The following is a 17,653-nucleotide window of genomic DNA, read 5'->3' on the forward strand; positions in this document are numbered from 1 at the left end:
GTCTGTGGGAACAGTCAGGGGATTCCTTTCCACAGTGCACTCCTCCCAATTAAAACTGCTAGATTAAAACACAGATACATTCCCTGTTTCCTCTTCACCTACTCCTTTCCAGTATGCATTCTGGCCATATGGAAAAGCTCCACAGGTCTATGCTATGTCCACTGACTCAAGCTTGTTCTTTTCCATTACTTTCCTTAATTCTGTTAATGTGGGCACAGGTATTTTCAGGCATGAGTATGCTTAGTCACTTTGTTTCAGTACTTTTACCTTCCACCCTGTTTTCATAGTTTCACACCACATTCTTTCACAGAGCATTTTCCTTTATTACAACAGAAAAAGGAAATCCCAAAATTTCCCACTCTCCATCACAGGTAGATCTCCTTTCTCCCTTCTGCACAAAATCAAGGCTGGATAATTGTTTCTGCAAAACTACTAGAAAGACATGAGCACAGCAGTTAAATTTAAGTAAATAAAAAGGATCTTTTTAGTCAAATAGACTGATACTGCATTTGATTCATATATCTATTTAACTTGAGTAATTAATGCTGCAGGTTAAAAAAACTTCTGTGATAAAGCATGAGATGTTTGTGTCTTCAAGCAGGGAAACTCTCTGTTTCTCTCAGGTCTAAGCAATGAGCTGGACCACAGAACTACATGTGGAAGGAAGACCAGTGAGTACCATTATGTGTGTAAATACATATATTTCTTTTTATAAGGAGGATAAATTTCGAGCAGTATTAATCATCTACAGTCATGCAGAATGAATAGAAAAATAAAATTCAATGTGCTAGAGAAAATAATTTGTCAAAATTAAAATTTCTTACAAATCTCTGAAGTCACATTTGAGCTCACTAAAGCCTGTCCTGTGCCACATAAAAGTGAAAAGGTCTCTCAACTCCTTTGAGTAACTCTCCACATTCTCAGATACTAAACAAGTAAATGTCACTCCTTTCTTCAAAAGAGCAAGGATGAGCCAAGAAACGACAGGTTGGTCAGTCCCATCTCAGTCTCAGAGAAGGCCAGGAAGTAAATTCATGTAGGAGCCATTTCCAAACATACTGTGAACCAGAAGATGATTCAGATTTATGAAGCAGAAATATTTTTTGACAGCTTTCTCTCTTATAAAATGACTTGGCAGTTGAGAAAACAGCAGTGAATGCTGATTATCCTTGACAGTGCCTCCTGTAACATCATCATAGACAAGATGATGAGGTATGGGCCAGACAAAGGTCTGTCAGGTGGACTGAAAGCCTGGCTGAACTGCAAGGTTCAAAGGGCTGTGGTCAGCAGCACACAGTCAAGTCAGAGACCAGTCACTAGTGCTGTACCCCAGGGGTACATACTGGACGGTACTCTAACTTCGTAATTTATGACTCAGACAATGGGACCAAACTCACTCTCAGCAAATACACTGATGAAACCGAAGTTCCACAAAGGGAAGTGTGAAGTTCTGTACCTGGGAAGGAATAAACCCATGCACCAGTAAAGACTGGGGGGCAGCTGGACAGAGAGCAACTTTGCAGAAAACAGGGTTCTATTGATCACAACTCAGCAATGCTTCCTTGCAGGGAAAAAAAAAACGTTGCCAGCATACTGGGCTGTGTTAGGAAAATCATCACTAGGAGGATGAGGGGATGAGGAAGGTGGTCCTCTAGCCAACAACAGTGAGAACACATCTGGTGTGCCAGTGTATATAGTTCTGTGCACCCTAAATGAAGAGTGACAGAGACATACTGGAGCAACACCAGCAAAGGGGACGTAGAGATGATAAAGTGATTGGAACATGACATATGAGGAGAGGCAGAGAGCATTAGAATTGTTAAACCTGGAAAAGAGAATGCTCAGGAGGACAGTGTTAGTGTATGTAAATACCTGACGGGGGTAATAAAGTATTAGTCTCCCCCCAGCAATAGGATAATAGGTAACAGACACACATTAAAATACAGGTAATTCCACTTAAAAACAGGGGATTTATTTATTTTACCATGAGGTGGTTGAACCTTGAGAAGCTTGCCAAGAGAGGTTAAGTCACCGTCCTCAGAGACATTCCAGACCCGAAAGAACACGCTGCTGACCGCTCTAACTGGCCTTGCTTTAAGCGGGTGGGTTTGGACCACACAATGTCCAGAAGCCCCTTCTAACCCGAATTATTCTGTGATTCTTTGACTTTGCTAAAACAAACTCCGTAATTCCTGTCACTTCATAAGCAGTTATATATCTAGTTATTAACAGACATAAAAAATGCTGAGGAATGTTGTTTTTGCAAACTGTAGAATAAGTATAATATTTTTCTATACTGACTGTAGGAATAAAAGACTCAAGCTGTCCCTTCCAACCCCTACAATTCTGTGATTCTGTCTCATCAAGAATCATTTACCAAAGAGTTAAGTGGTCTTAAATCACTGAAGCCTAAAGCTAAGTCTTATGGTAAAAGGAAGATAAAGGACAAGTAATAAAGGGATGACAGTTAAAGGCTATACAAGATGAACAACAGCAACTTAGAACAATACTGCATTTTGCTCAGTAAGCTTATGAATATTCTTCCCTTCACCAAGGGGAAGCAGGAACCTGCCAGACACAGTGTATTATACTATGTGCTGTTGTGAAGAAGGCTCTGGGTTGAGCTTGCAAACCTTGGAAGTACCTAATTCACAGGTAAAGAAGGGAGGGATTTCAGACAGTAATGAGGTATAGGGTATAGAGTGCTGAAAACTCTGACGACTGGTGTGGCTATTTCACTGCTCTTGCAAGACCATGTAATAAATTGCTGCTTCACTAGTAAGACTACTGGGAGTCCTTCCTTAGGACCACTGGCATTTCTAACACAGAAGGCAGCATCTACAGAGCATTTCATCATCTACAGCCATTAGTTTTTCTTCTTATTTACATCTCAGTGCTTGCTTCATCATATTTCCCCATTCCATTCACAGCGTTGCATTTCATTACCGGTGGTTCCCAGACACCCTTATTCAAACAAACCGACATAAACTTTTTAACTCTGGGGAGAATGTGTGGAAAGTGCTAAGAAATGTTGCTTTTGCAAACTGAAAAGGTTATTGTATTTTTTACTGACTTAGAGGACTCAGGCTGCCTCATCAGAAATCATTTGTAGGAAATTTAGGATAACACATAAAATAAGGGGGAATACTGTTCTCAAATAAGGGTTCAATTTGAGTACATAGCTCTGCTAAAAGATACAGATGATCCTGGACAATGAGATAAGGGGTTAAATCGTGACTGAGAACATGGGCTGCAACTTAAGGAAATCAGGCCCAACTAACAGGCTTCTACCATGCTGATTGATAATGGTGCACAAATTACCACATCAAGGCAAACAGGCAAAACAGGTGAAACGATGTGGGGTCTCAATAAATCTAATCATTTTGACCATTAGTAAAGATAACAAAACTTTTCAGAGACTACAAAATTAACATGCACATAACTGAAACCTGTATGGAGCTTTGACTTCCTTCAACTCCAGGCCCATGCCCCTCTAACTCAGTTGCCTGAAAAGTAAAGATAAAGGCAAGCATCTGCAAACTCACATTTAACTTCAAAGGGCACAGACAAAAAGGGTAAGATAATTCAGGACCCTGACAGACATGAAAACGCCTGGGCTGGGCCTGTAAAATTTTGGAAAAAACTTAATTCATCAAGAAACAGGAAGGAGGTGAAAAGTTCAACCTGAGGAAGACTCTGAACCTTCATTGCTGAGACCCCCAACAACCACCACCATGAGACAGTGCGCAGACGCAGTTGGGAGGACTCTTGGAACTCATTTTAATCCGAAGCAGGACAGGCAATGAATACGTATGGATGGGTGGCAGGGATATGGTACAAAAAGGCTGCAGGCTCTGACCAAAAGTGTGCCTACTTTGTTGGGTCACCTGCTCTTGCAAGAACATATAATAAATTACTGCTTCACTAACGTGTCTGCCTTGAATCCTGTTTTTAGGACCTTTGTCATTTCTAACAAATGGAAAAAGAACCCAGAAAGCTTGGCCATTAAATTACACTATTACCTGCATCAATTACTAAGAATGACAACTTCAGCCACTATTATAGTTGTTTTAAAGAACATTTTTACAAGTAGCCTTTGAAAGCCTGCTATTTACTAGCAGTCTATAAACCCAACACCAAAACCAGACCCTGTCACCTGGAAGACTCAAATCCAGTAGATACATTTTTCAAAAGCACAATAAAGCTGGTATCAACATTAATCTACACTATCTATATTAATGTAAAGATGATTCTTCAGGATGGTTTGTACAGAACTGTACAGCATAACACACCTTGCTTTAAGAGCATTTAACAACGCTGATGAAGGTTCCCATGTGTATAAAGGTACCACCCTCTGGGGGTACAACAAAGAGAACCCCAGATACACCTCTGTTTCTTTGCTCTTAAGAACATGGATAACAAGGGCCATGGAAGCATCCATAGAAAGATACTGACAAATTATATCACCTGACAAAAACTATCTTGCCAAACAGATTGTCACTGTAGGTACTTGAGCAATAAACCAAATCAAAACAGGCTGCACAGATCTGCAATTCAATCTGGCAAGGCTCATCAAAGAAATGATGAATCATTCTCTACTACCAGGGACAATCACAAATCTGAAATTCACTGAATCTCTTGAAAAAGAAAGTTCTTTGTCACTCACTGCTTGTACTCGCTTTAGCAAATCAGATGGTATAACAGACAGTTCCTCTTGACTGACTTTGACTCAGTTGTAAGAACTACTATAGCCAATGCACTGAAATCTTACCGTTAACGAGTTACCAAGTTATGAATATACATATGTTGCCCCACAAGGAAAATAAGCTGCTTCTCTGAATACCCTTGAACATTACAAACCACCAAAGAAATCAGAACTAGAAATCTAGTATTTGCAACAAAATGAAGTAATACTCCTGTGCACTAAAGGCAACACCAGCCAGAAACAAAGGTTGCATTTTTACAACCTAAAGTATACATTACTGAAGTACACAAATTCAAAAGACCTAATGGAAATGAGAATTGGGGTGGGGTGGTGGTATAATATATTATTTAAGTAAATACTGAGGTATCTCAAAGGTTTTTTTAGAACTAAAACTTGCAAGTGAAGTCTTGAATTCTAGAGGGATCATCTTCATGTTTCCTAACTGCAATAGAAGTCAATCAACTATTTCCTAAGAATTTTTTGCAAGTGACCAGATGGCAATGTGAAAGTATAGCCAGACTTCCAACTATAGGAATAAATAAAATCCTTGAATGAAAGTTTCAGTCTTTATGTTCTGTATCTTCTGTATGAAGAACTGACAATTCCATGTTTAAAAAGAACAAGATTGTTGGTTAACAACAAATACTAATTACATCCTTCAGTTTCAGTGGAATCACCATTCTGCAGGGATACAAGTTAATGCCCACATGCCTATGGAGAAGCTTAGAACCATCTCCTGAACTAAAATTGGACTGTGAACCAGAGGTTCACTCTGTTGGTAACAGTGACAGCAATACAGCTGCTGCAGCTATCGGGGGTGCAGACGGTACAGCTCTGGCAGCTGGATACTGCTGACAGAGCAGCCTCACCTTCCTCCCAGTCACACAGTCCTGCCCAATCTCTGTGCCAATTCTAGCGCTAAATCTCAACTCGCTGGTCTGTTTAAATTCAGTGAATCTTTGGGAGGGGAAAATGCCCAGGGCTCCTGAAAACTACAAACAATTTTTCTTTTAATAAAATAGGTATACTTTGCATATCCTGGCACAGTATTCTATACAAGGAGTGTAATTCAGCATGGACAGAGTTATTACACCATACATACGTACATGCCGTCGTGGCTTACTTGTCCATACATTACGTGGGAAACCGGAAAGATACTCACATACTGGAGTAACAGCACAGGCTCACAGGGTTATAATGCTATCTAATGACCTTCCCAATCAGGAAAGCATTCTTCCAGATGCAAACCCTGAATCTAAAACACACGTGGATTTCTGACAACTGTTCTTCTCAATTTTATTCACACTTTATTTAGTTTGTAGTGCAGAACTGCCTTACTGCATTAGATTACAAAGCGTGAAGGCAGAAGTACAAAATACAAAGTACAAAGTTTACTATTTTAAAAATAGGAAGTGAAATTTCAAAAAGCAAAAAAACAACCTCAGCTGTGGGACAAGCTTTCTCTCGTAACAGATCCTCTCCCTATTATTACTGTCTATAAAGTCCCTCCCCTCTCAACTCCCACATCCTCCACACTTAGCTGTGAATTTCTTTTTGCTGGTATCTTCTACGCTCAAACATACAGTTCACTGGGAAGTTCACAGCTTCAAAGAAAACACACATTAGTCTGAAAGCATTTTCACCTCTATCATCACTAGTACAGTATTACTTTGTTCAGACATTCACATCCCAGGTGAAAGCAAGTTACCTTTTCCTTTAATTGTTCACTAACACCATAAAAAACTTAGAAGTTCTGAGGGGCAGATGAGGGGTGGAAAGGAGGGGAAAGTAAAAAAAGTAACAATATGCCACACCTCACAGGATTATGTTTAAAACTTTTAAACCATTGAGAACACCAAAAAAACACCACCAGCAATGTCAACAGGTTTCCACACAGACCAAATCCATTTGCCCAAACTAGATTTCATAATGGGGTTAAATACATTGATTCAATGGGTGCACAAGAACAACAAGAACACTATTTCCTTGTGACAGCTTATTCATTGACCTGAACTACATTTGGTTCAGACAAATGTTTAACAAACATTGCACTGCTCTGGAAATCGTTCATTTTAAAATACAGCAAAAAGACAAAACGAGACACTCTGATGTCTTACTGGTAAACTCAATTTAACAAGCAAAAAACAGAGTATGCTAATTACCTGCAGAAGTGCCCCCACTCATAAGAAGTACTCCACTTTATGTCTAAGTGATGAACACTTTTAGATAGAATTAGGAATGTTACACACGGCCAGTGTTTACTAAATGACATGATGTAAACTACTGCCGAATACACAGGTCACAGCTATGTGGTTTGAATAGCTACAGAAACATTCTTAGTGTAGAGTGAGGTGGTCAGCATTTCCCTCCTCTTTCCTGCTACCATTATATAAAGACTACAGCACTGATGACAACACAGTCATCGGAAGAAGTGCATACCCTGAAGAACAGATGCAATGTTGCTATCCTTACAGGAAACCCAAGTCAGTATCACACTGCTACTCTGTATCCTCTAAGCTCCTCTAGTTCCTTTTTTCTTCACTTCCTTTACAGAGCCACATGCATTTCATAAGCACCAACACCAGGAAGCAGGATCACCCTGGGAAGTTTTACTTTGGGTAGGAAGGGTGCTCAGTAACACCTAGTGAACACACGCAGCTCGCCTCTTTCACAGAAGTTAGCAAGCCAGCTTAAAGATTAGACCAAACACGTTATCACCTTATGAACACTTTTATACATTAAACACCACATTTTTTATGTAGTTTCTGAAATTATTTATTTACAGGCATAGGGAAAACATTAAAATGTTTAGGAAGTGAATAGCAAAGAAATAAACAGTTGTGTATCTGACCATTCTGTCAGACAAGATCATTAATATAGAACTAAAAGACAGCTAGCACTAGGGATAGGAGCAGGCAGGAGGGATGGATACTGACCAAAAGCATGTTAAAAACGGACACAATCCACTCTTCTATGTCTCAGCACATACTCCTCAACTTGCTCAGTGTCTTCCTTAGCTTTTCTCACTGCACTGGACAAGACAGAGCTAAAAAGGGCAATAACCACTTAGGAAGGATTTGCGCAAGTAAAAGCTCCATCACAATCATGTGAAACTGAAGGAATCAAAGAGCCCATTTTATGTAAGTAAATAAACATGCTTCTAATTGCAAATTTTATATTATTGATAGCTATTTCACAACAAATGGCTGCCCATTTCTTGAATTAATAAATCAGAATCAGATTACAGACCTGTATTTACTATGTCTTTTTCTATTCGACATCACTTTCAACCTTAACTGATTTTTTTCCCCCTAGGTATTAAACTTTAAGAATACCAGGTACGTAGCTAGTACTGAGAGAGAATAAGTATGTCCAAAGGCTACTGTTAAAAAAAAACTAGACCTGTACAGAAAACAGAGAATATAATATGGACACTGATATTAACACACTCTTCTTGAAGGTCAGCTTCTGCATCATGAGCTACTTCATCCAAAATTCAAGATCTGCACTTCTCACGTAAAAGGCAACTCACCTAACATACACTTTTTCCTGTTAGAAACAGGGTTCCACACAATGAAGTTTTAACAATTCACCCGAACAGAACAGGCCTTTTCTTGCTCAACAACAATACTATTTGAGTCTAAGCTCTGAACTTCAAAATCCAATGATCTAACTGCAAACAGGTAAGTAGGTCTGATCATGACTGAAACAATAGGCCTCTCCTACCAGCACAGTTTAGAATAGCTCAGGCAGGTGGGTGGAAGGCAGGCATCATCAGTTTCTAAATGGGAGGACTGTAATAAAACTTTTTTTTAAAGAAACAACAGCATATTAACATACTGCCAAGTTTTTAAAAAGTATTTGAATAACCAGCATAACAAGATCTAGTATCGTGGTTCCTCAGAGAGGGGAAAAAAAAAAGTCTGCCCTTTTACCAGGGAGTTTGTTCTATGCCCCAGTATAGTAAAAGTAGAAATTCCAGGCATAACTTCAGAGCTGGTCACATGAAACAGGGCATGGTTTCTTTAAATGCTCTTTCCCAGTGTTACGATACTTTCGTTTCTCTAAGTGCAATTCTTACACAGATCAATCTTCAGCTGCAGCAACTCTACTACAGTAAAACCTGAATGCAAATCACTTAAAGAAAATGCTCAAGTCCATAACACTTTATTCTTTAAATGAGAGGATGAAGAAGAAAGACTACCTTTCCCTCTCCAAACTGTGGACACAGCATTAGCTCAGGTAACAGACAAACCAAGCTCAAGAAGGATTGCCTAAAACCTTGAAAAATACTCAATTTATGAGACAGTAAAAAGTAAATATCCAGAAAAACAGAATACTCCCAAGCTAGACTATAAGCATAGCTTGTCTACTTCCTCTTCTGAGGCAAACATGCACTTCAAAGCCTGCTATAGTTGAGCAAAGTATGGTTATAGTAAGCAACTGAAGCAAATACTCTCCCCTAGGTTATGCACACATACTGGCTTTCCTTAGGTGTAAGACGACAATGTAGTTCCCTCAATTACATGTAAGTACAGCAGACTAACAAAAATTAGAACAGTACATGAACATAACTGTACAGCCAAAGAGAAAGGCTTAAAAATAAACAGCATCAGGGACAGCACTCCCAGAAGCTTCACTATTACCATTTACTAGAGGTTCTTCTGCTCTAACCCTACAGACTCTTCTCGTTGCTTTTAAGGAGAAAGCAAATCGGTTTTACTGCAACATGAAAAGCACTTCACTACAGTTGAATGTATTTACCATCTTGGTTAAACAGCTTAAATTTACAAAAGAAGTTTGCTTATATTCTGTCATCAACTGATGCTGAAAATGCTGTTGGGAAGCAATTTATCTATTGCATATGCCATACAGTTGAAGAAAAATAATTTATTTTGTAAAACTCTGAAGAAACATTTTTCAAACAGTTCTAAGGCAAGCTTTCTTAGAAAGAATGATTAATTTAAACTGTACAAGAGAAAAAAAACATGCTACTTTACTACCTGTCTATCTGTTAGGTTATTATTACCTACTAACTTGCCCAAACCATTTTAAAACTTAGGAAAAAAGAAACAAGACAACTTTGTATTTCAGGTCTGTATCTTCAGCACGGAAGAAACAGAACTTTCTCTTAAAAAAAAGAAAGAAAATGAGGTGATGCTGCTTAACTAATAAATTCATATAAATAATCTCTCAATCTCTCTTAAGACCCAAAATAACTGTCTAATCTGTAAGAAGCTTTCAAAGTTAGCACTTAGAAGTCTCAGTTATTTTCCACTGTAGCACCACCTTTCACCTATACCTATCAGTTCTTTGTTTTAAAGACAAGAACAGTCAGCTTGGATCAGAATGCCACCTATTATTCCAGTGATCAACCGGAGGGCTTACATTCAGTGTAGTGATTAAAACCATCAACCAAAACCCAACTAAGAATACACACTACACCAAGTTCTGATTTAAAGAGCTATAACAGTTACATTGCTCTTTGCAACTAAATTCAAATTGTTTTGGACTTTGGCTGTAAGAGAAAATAATTTAAATTGTTTTTTCAAACAAGATGCTTTTAATAGCATTAAAATATTTTGAACCAAAGGCAGCTCACAGTTCATACTTCATTCTTAAACACCTATGCCTTTTTCCAGGTAAACACAAGCAAGTACTAGCAAGATCTACTGTCTTTCTCCCAACGTGGACTACCTTCTTACAAATACCAGTGCAGTTTTCTCTCCTTTTCCCTTTGAAAAAGATGGGTGGCAGAATAGCAGAGACCAAACAATTAGAAACTCCTGGAAAAAAAAAAGCAATAATGCATTGGGAAAAGAAGGCCTAAAATATCCTGGTTTCTGATTTCTTCAATTTCTAACTGAGCTATAAAGGTTAAGTTTTGCTGGGGATATTTTCCAAAGATTCAAGGGTAAAGGATGCCACACAAATGACAAGATATCCCAAACGCTACACACTCCTTCCTCTCTGTAGATCACACACAGCTCTGAAGCGCTTTTGTCAATTTAACACCACAAATTGCAGCTATTAAAAGAAGCTGAATTCTTGGATATCGGAGCCAATTAGATAAAGGCATCCTCAAACACCTTCTCCTGCTTTTATCTGAATGCTGCTGCCACACAAGGTCACAAACACCGCATCTGGAACCGGCAGGGTTAACAGCTGGAACTTGCGCGTGTTTCCAAAATAGAGCGGTGGCACCAGAGTTGCCATTCTGCTGTTTACAAGAGGGAACACAGTTCTGTATAAACCTCCGGCTCTAGTCATGCTTTATCGCTGGGAAACATAACTTCGAGGCATGGCTGTACTCTAAGGAGACAAAGGCAGCGAACACTCGCAAAGCGGCTGCAGCTGCCGCCCGACCTGGAAGGAGACCCCCGGAGAGCGGGGCCGCGCTCCTCAGAGAGGGCTACATACAAAGGGCTCTGCTACGGAGCGGCTGCTGGAAAGCAAAGCCTCTGACGGGAGCGAATCCCCAAGGCCCTGAGAGGGCGAAGGTTTAGAGGCTGATCTCAGCGACAAGCAGCCTGGAAAGGATGGCAGGGTCCGACCGGGACGGGAAGCAAATCCTGCTGGGGACAACTAGCGATGCAGAGCTGAGGGGAAACCGGCACCCCAGGCAAGGGCCGGGCAGGCCGGGGGCCGGGCAGGTGCCCCCACCTGCCGGAGCGGAGACAGGACTCCGCAGAGGAGGCCAAGTGGCGCTGGAGAAGGGACGGCGGCGCGAGGCAGCCCTCAGAGGGGAGCGCCGGGGTCCCAGGACCGCCGCCCCGTTCCCGGGGGAAAGAGTGACGCTGCCGCCCCAGCCCGGCCCCCGGCCCAAGAGCTGCCCCCGCTGCGGCGCGGGAAGGCAGCGCGGCGGGGAGGGCCTCCCTCCGCGGGGCTCTTCTCGGGGGGCGAGAAGCCCCTCACGAAGCCAGGCCTACGTCCGCCGGGGTCCCCCGCGCCCCCCTGCCTCCGCACTACGGCCGCCCAGAGCCGAGGAGAGCGGCGGGGCCGTCGCGCCGCGTTCCGTCCGCTCCCTTCCCCACCACTACCTCCGGCTCCTCCTTCCCCCCCGTCCGCGGCGCGGACCCCCGCTCCCCTCACCGGGCACGGCGGCGCAGCAGCTCCTCCGTCCCTCGACCAAGATGGCAGCCGGTCCGATCGCAACCTGAACCAGCGACTTTCCAAAGTCGGGCGGGATCTGCGCAAGCGTCGAGTCACTCAGCAGCCACGGCCCCGCAACGACTACAAGTCCCGGCGTGCTCCGCGCCGTGCGCTGCGCATGCTCACCTCGGGCCGAGGGGGCCGCCCGGTAGTGAGAGTTAAGGCGGGACCGGGCCGCGATGGCCCCGGTGCGGTAAGTGGGTTCTGCTGGCGGCGTTTCCCCTCCGGTTCGCTGGTGGCTGCGATGTGTGTGCTTGGGCTCGGCACTAAGCTTGCGTGAATGCTTGGCAGCAGCACTGGGTTCCCAGGCCGCGGCGGGGGGTTGCCCGTGCTGTGGTGAGGCCGCCCGGAGCTCCGGGGAGCTGTTTGGGCTCGGCCAGCCCCTCACGGCCGGGAAGAGGGCCGGGCCCCGGGGGGAGCTGCACGCACACACGGTGTGTGTATGTGTACACACGCGCTGCTGTCAAAGGCCTCCGTCGCCGGGACCAGGCTAAGTCAGGATGCCGTAGCGAGCCCGTGGGTTACGTCTCGGTGCCACCGAACCTGCGATCTCTGCGGGCTCGCAGGGCCGTGCTGGGTGCTGCCAGGCTGGTACCGGCCCGGCAGCTGGGGCAGCGCTGGCAGCAGTCGGGGCTTCGTGACACGCGGCTGAGGTTTCGCAGTGTTAGTGTTTCCACCGCAGGTACTTACACTATCGATACTGCTTAACCTCGACATAAAACCTGGCTTGTTTCACGTGTGTTTTTCTTAACCAGAGTATGTTATTGCCTAAGGGAATCCATCCAAATTAAAATCCACCTCCTCTTTTGAATTTGAGGAATAAGGTGGTTCTGTTTTCATGCACTGAAATCAGAGAAAAGACTCTAATTTTCAGAGAGTAGGGGAATATCCTCACTACTTTTTCAGGAACAAGAAACCCTTTACAACAGTTCAGCATGTTCTTACAACTGGTAGGGATGTGAAAATCCAGCTTGTCGTCCCTTCTTCACACACAGACTCCAGTAAGAGATCCCACAGCTGCAATTATGTGAGCGTTTCTGTTGATGAGGTCTAAGCAAGAAAACAATTCCGACTGTTTTCCCCATACGGAATAACATACATGCCTTAATGCCAATTAGCCATCTGTTATGACCAAGGTATATATATGCATGTAACTTCAAGCACTGGAATCACTTTAATTTCAACACAGGACAAAATGTGCTGCTCAGGCAGAGCCTGTGAGTGCTGGAAAGTCAGAAGTGTGTGGCTTTAGAAAGCCACACAAGGGTGTGCATCCCTGGGGGGCAAGTTACAGCCCAATGTAAGAACCAGCAAACTGAGCAGCTAAGTTCCACAGGTTGCTTTGTTGTTTGGGTTTTTTAATTTATTTTCCAAAGCTCTTCTTGTACCTTTATGTCTTTAAGTTCCTTTACAGATATTTGACTCCATATATTTGCAGTTCCATATTTAAATGGTCCATTCACATTAATAATAATAAAAATGAGTTCTGCAAGCCTTACTTAACAGAAATTTCTCTCTAATGCATCACCTACATAAACAGTCATCTCTCATCCATTGTTGTGGTATAGATTCCTCTCCTGGCCATACAGTGAAGCTCAGACTGGAACTCATCTGGAATTCCACATCTGCATAGTGGGGTTTCCTTTACAGCGTTTTTGTTCTGTCTCACAGTGGGTACATAACACTGGGCTTGTTTTTGCAGATTGCTTATAGTTTGATTCCCAGAACTGTAGGAACATTGCAGCTAGGTGTACTATGAGCTTTTATCACAGCTGTCTGGATTAATTTTAATTTTAGTAGAAGTTTAGTGTTTGCAGGAAGAAGCTGAATGCTACCCCAAGTACACATACAGGTGACTCCTGTTGAATTCAACAGATGTCCATATGTCCCTAAGGCAGTGTGGCCATTCGCAGTCTCTGGTTTTATCTGACTGGTTTTTAGGTTTCCAAGGTGAAGGTTGCTAAAGCCAATGCTAATAAATATCATTTTGTGTTTGTTTTCAAGGACACCACATAAATTGACCTTTGTGTTATAAATTTTTTTCCTCCTTTTATAACTGGCATTTAGGAAAAGTGATTATTGTTCAACACTACCCACCCTAATCTCTTTATTTTTCAGCTTCCGATGTCTCCAGTCAAGTTCCACTGGCATGAGCTGCTCTGTAAAGTTCATGAAAAAAATAATGCATTCCAGGTACACAGACTACTGATTAGTTTATGCTTGCCAGTGATATGGGGCTTTCTGACAAGATGCTTGCAAAGGGTTAAAGGGTGCTTGCTAACAAGATGCTTGTTAAGGGGAGGCTTACTAACAGGATGGTTTGAAGTGCCATAGTGTCTATGTCAGAGGTGACCCTGCATGAAGAATGTCTCACTTGAACAACTCCTAGTTAGTCTTGAGTGATTAGTGTTCTTGAAGTAATTTAAAGCAGACCCAGGACTGATAAGGAGGAAACATCCCAAGGAAGACGGTGCCTGGGATAGATAAGAAGGAAACATCCCAAGGATAATTGTGCCCATCTGGAACAACCACAACTATGCATGTGCCAGGAGAAGGAGGTGAAAAGTTCAACCTGATGAAGACTTCGAGCCTTCATCACTGAGACCCCCTGACGACCACCACCATGAGGCAGTGCGCAGGCGCCGTCGGGAGGAGTGTATGGAAACGACTTCCTGGGACCAATTTTAATACGAAGCGGGACAGGTTATGCATATATACAGGTGTATTGGGAAATGCCATGAACATGTAACATTCTACTGTATATAGTTAAGGTGAATTGCCATGCTTGGTGTGCACATCTGTGGTGGAGGATCCCCAGTGCACCTACACGTAATAAACACACCTTCTTTATAACTCTGTGTGAGTTGTGAAGTCAGTTTCCACGCATCACCAGGACAAGATGAAGGTAGAGCAGTCTTCACACTTTCAGAGATCATTTTCCCTGATCATTGTCTATCAGTGCAATGGAACAACAAATCATGAATTGATATCAGAAAATTGTGGCAAGCACAGATTAATACAATTGAACAGCAGAGTTGCTATGTGTCCTGGTTTCAGTCAGGATGGAGTTAACTTCATTTGTAGCAGCGGATGGAATGCTGTGTTTGGGAGTTAAAATGAAAGCAGTGCTGATAACACCCTGATGCCTTTAGTTGCTGTCAGACAGTCAAGGACTTTCTCAGTTCTTCATATTTCTCTATTCCTGAGAAAGGAGGGGCGAAGCCAGGACAGGTGACCCAAATGGGCCAAAGAGAGTATTCCATGGCAATTACGTCCTGCTCAGTATAAAGGGGGATGATGGGAGGAGGAGTGGGTGGCTCCGGGACGCGCGGTTTTCAGGGGACAGTCGGGTTCTGGGACAGCTCTGGGTGGCACGGCCTGAGTTGTGGGTTCGGTGAGAAACTGCATTGTGTATCAACTTTTTCATATATTTTTTGCTCTAAAGTCCTGATAGCATTGTTATATTGTATCTTTCTGCTATTTTAGTGAACTATCCTTATCCCAACCCACGGGCTCTTGGTTTCTTGTTTTTGGGGTTGTTATTTGCCCCTTCCTTTTCCCTTCCCTTGCCTCACCCCCTCCCCCTTCCTTTTCCTTTAAGGAGCAGGCAGCTGTGTGGATCTCGGCTCTATGCAAGATTTTACCTTTCTTTGTTTGCTTATTTGGGGAAAGGAGGAGAGTACTTCATTAGTTGCTTTTTCCCTATGCTTTCTGTAACTACAAGATACTCCGGATGGATGAAATTCTCTTGCTATTCTCCACTGTAACTTTATTTTGACTAGTAAGAACCCCAACAAATTAGGAAAGTCTGCTGCAACCATGCAGGATGGTCCTGTACAAAAGCTTTGTAGGAAAACTGTCTATAGCTCTTCAGATTTCCTAGGTTTGATACGGTCAGGCATTGCTTCTGGGAGTTAAGTTTGGAGAGGGAAAATTTAATAATATTTAAGTGTTTCATGTTTTTTAAAATATTTAAAAAAAAAAAAATTAGCAAAGCACACAAAAATCCAGCAAGAATCACATAAATACAAAATACGTAGGAAGGACCCTCTGGTCCACTCCCTGCTTGAACTAGGACCAAGGCTGGGCCTTGTCCAGTTGAGTATCTTCACAAACAGAGATCCCACAGTCTCTTCAGGCATTGTTTGAGTGTTGATGTGACTTTTTTTCCCGTTACCTAATTGAAATTTCACTTGTAGGATCTTTTGCTTGTCCCACATCCTGTCACTGTGCACCTGTGCAAAGACTATGGCTCCATATTCTTTACATCAGGTAGCTGTGCACAGCATCCCTGTGACAGACCCTCCTTTGCCTTCTCTTCTCCAGGCTGAAGAGAACCAGCTCAGCCTCTCATCTTTTGCTCCATCCCTGATAATCTTAGTGGCCTCCTGTGGACTCTGGTACTACATCAGTGCTTCAGATTCAATGGCTTAACACTTCTCTCTGACTTCAGGCTTTAAATGGTAAAATGGGTGATTTATAAATGCAGGGATATTTTGTTTTCACATTATTTTTCATTACTGGATTTCAAAGCACTTTATAAAAACTGTAAGTTAAGTCTTCTTATAAATAAGTCTTCTGGAGTTTTTTTGTTAACTAGCTAGTTATTGCAGCAAGTACTTTGTATTTTAAAATCAGGCTTCTTGCTTTGAAATTGTCATCCCTAAAAAGAGATTTTTTGTTGTGCTGTCTTGTCATCAGAGTCTGAATTAATTTCAGTCATGAAGATAATGGTGCAGTGTCAGGGTGTATCTATTTCTAATTGACTTTAAAATCAGAATTGATTCATTTGGCTTGGGATTTGGAAAAGTATTGGTAGGAAAAGATAAATTACTTCCTGTTGTCTGGAGAAGGAATGAGCAAAAACCTCAGGTTGGTGAGAAACTATTATTATTTCCAAATAATCTAATTAAAAATAAAATAGCCACAAAGATGTGTGGCTATTTAAGTATTTTATTACTCAATTGCTCTACAGTGCATAATCTGAGAACTGGGAGGGAGTGAGCAAGTGTCTTGAGAACGGAAATGACACAACCAAGATATGTAGATGTAGAGGAAGGACAAGATGCTGGGAAAATTGTTCCTCTCTTCCTCACACGAAAGGCTGGAACGTTTTTCCCTGGGACTGAAGAACATGATACTGTAAATCTGCTGGGGAGTTTTCAGAAAAAGACATGACATGCTGGTGCTGGGCATAGGAGAAAACACTCCATGCATTTTTTAACTGACAGCTCCATCCAGCCCCTGTCTGCACGGAGACCTTGCAAGCAGTCTTCAGGTCAGCCTGGCCTGTGGTGAGACAGCACAGCGCAGCACAGCAGATAGGCAGGTACCCATGGGCACCACTTGGATCCCAGTTACAGCTTTGCCCTCTGCATGCTGCACCTAGGACCCTTAAAGGACAGGAGCACATGCATTCACTGAGTGCCAGTGTGAGTTGGATGCCTGTTTCTGCCAGGCTCTTTTGAAAAGTGTTTTTGAAATGGAGATGCTAGTAGAGAGGGAGCCTTTATCTTGTTTAGACCCAGGTTTATTCCTGTCCCACCCTGATAACTCCCTTATTTATACAGTTGTAAATTATCCACATCAGAAAGGCTGACTCATCCCCTGAGTGGTTTACCTCTTTGCAAATTGCTCCGGTGTAAATCAGCTTGCATTTCAGAGCAGAACAGATGCTGATAAAAACCTACATAATGTCAAAACTAATACAAGAGGAGAAGCTACAATTTAAATAGCTGGGACTTGAGCCAAAGCCAAATAAAGCTAATGAAGAGGTTTCCCTTATGAATTATTTAA

The 17,653-nt window shown here is 42.4% G+C and overlaps 1 protein-coding gene and 1 long non-coding RNA gene across 2 annotated transcripts in view; one reads left to right on the top strand and one right to left on the bottom strand.

Annotated features, from left to right (window-relative positions):
* Nucleotides 1–11,854, bottom strand: part of ITCH (itchy E3 ubiquitin protein ligase) — a gene marked incomplete at its 3' end in the record, with an annotated part of 55,478 nt that extends 43,624 nt beyond the window's left edge. The window contains exon 1 of the mRNA XM_084271443.1: nucleotides 11,798–11,854. The remainder of the gene's footprint in view (nucleotides 1–11,797) is intronic.
* Nucleotides 11,855–11,988: 134 nt separating this feature from the next.
* On the top strand, nucleotides 11,989–14,701 carry LOC311197658. The gene is made up of 3 exons (XR_014617649.1): nucleotides 11,989–12,050; nucleotides 13,976–14,050; nucleotides 14,276–14,701. It is a non-coding gene; the product is annotated as an uncharacterized lncRNA (long non-coding RNA).
* The last annotated feature ends 2,952 nt before the right edge of the window (nucleotides 14,702–17,653 follow it).

Source organism: Gallinula chloropus (genome assembly GCF_964237585.1).
Source record: "Gallinula chloropus genome assembly, chromosome: 16".
NCBI classification, from domain to species: Eukaryota; Metazoa; Chordata; class Aves; order Gruiformes; family Rallidae; genus Gallinula; species Gallinula chloropus.